At 32.0% G+C, this 1644-nt stretch overlaps 1 pseudogene; it reads left to right on the top strand.

The window, feature by feature from the left end:
- Positions 1-718: 718 nt before the first annotated feature.
- On the top strand, positions 719-1267 carry LOC147533529 (agamous-like MADS-box protein AGL62 pseudogene; annotated as a pseudogene).
- Positions 1268-1644: the final 377 nt, after the last annotated feature.

The raw sequence follows: 1644 nt of genomic DNA, 5'->3' as shown, positions 1-1644 counted from the left end.
AGATAAGAGCAACTTTAGTTACAAATTTTTAGTGACTAATCAACATGATTTTGTATTACTTTATTTTTTTATGAGATGATTTTGTATTACTTACCATCTCCTTTAAACATATGTAAAAAATCAACCATTAAATTAGATTGTTGATTGCAAATTCTATCAAATGATTCTAAAAGCATTCATGAATCACTAGGATACAAACGAATTTTGAAAATAAATAAAAGTCTCTTTACTATGTGTTTTAAAGAGAGATAGTAAGTCATAAATTATTCTTTTTTTTACCAAGTGAAAAATTCATCTCTCCTCGCTGTACAGATTTCTAAGATTCTTAATTAAAAAAAGAAATTTTATTTCAAAAAATATCCTGAGAGCACATAATAAAAAGCCTTATTAAATATTTGTCAGTTTTGCTTCCCAGTAGTGGTTTAAATATGGAAGTTCACTAAAACTAAATCACTATAGTTTATTTTTTTGGTGAATACTAATAGTCATTTATATAGTATCTAGAAGAATCACAATTTATGAGTCAATAATGATTATTTGACTACTTAATTGAGAGAAAAAGATGAGATCAATAAGAATCACAATATATATATATATATATATATATATATATATATATATATATATATATATATATATCTTCACCTCAACCTTCCAAGTTCATCAAAATTCGTTTTTTCTTCTATCCTCTGTATTTCTTCTTTTCGTTGTAGTTACAATGCCAAGAAAGCCCAATATAGGTCGTCAGAGGATTGAAATCAGGAAGATCCAAAATGAGAAATCCCGACAGGTGACATTTTCCAAACGTCGTGCCGGTGCTTTCAAGAAAGCTAGTGAGCTTTCTATTTTATGTGGTGCGGAGGTTGCTATAGTAGTCTTCTCACCAACTGGGAAAGCATTTTCATTCGGCCATCCTTCGGTCAATTCTGTCACTGACCGTTTCCTCATTGGAAACGCCAATCGTGACAACAACCCTATGGCATCAGTCCTTGAAGCCAATAGAAGGATTGTTGTTGCAGACTTGAGCAACCAGTACAATGATACTATGGCCCAGATTCAAGCAGAGAAAAGAAGGGGTCAGGAGCTTGATCAAGCAAGGCAAGCCACTGTGAACCAGTTCTGGTGGGAATCACCTATCGATCAAATAGGTCTGGAGGAGTTGAAATTGTTGAAGAACTACATGGGAAGTCTGAATAATCAGATCAGAATGCGATCTAATGAACTCCTAATTAATGGAGCTGCCAATATTGTGCGTTCGATTCCTTAGATCAAGTAGTCCTAAATAGCCGTACATATGGAAGTAATAATGTTCTTTGATTTTAAAGAATATTAGGATTTCATTTGTATTGTAAGCTGATTCTCCGTTGTACTGCTTCTATCAAATTACTTATAGAGAAATTTGTCAAAACTCCCATAAATATTTGGACTTTGATTAAAAATGATCAGTCAATTTTTTTTTTAGTCTTCGGCTCCCTCGATACTTTTTAATTTCCAAGACCTTGTGACAACTTTGTAACGTACGTCCTGCGATAACTTGACAACTAATTTTTTGTTACTTATAATCCAAAATAAATTAATCAGTTTCGTTGGTACTGTAATTGTATTGTATGTTTCTATATTCTTGAAAGATCGTTACAACAAGTG

Source organism: Eschscholzia californica, unplaced genomic scaffold (assembly GCF_041429995.1).
Source record: "Eschscholzia californica isolate CP2 unplaced genomic scaffold, dmEscCali1.0.p SCAF_6, whole genome shotgun sequence".
NCBI lineage: Eukaryota > Viridiplantae > Streptophyta > Magnoliopsida > Ranunculales > Papaveraceae > Eschscholzia > Eschscholzia californica.
This window is presented reverse-complemented; position numbering and strand designations above follow the sequence as displayed.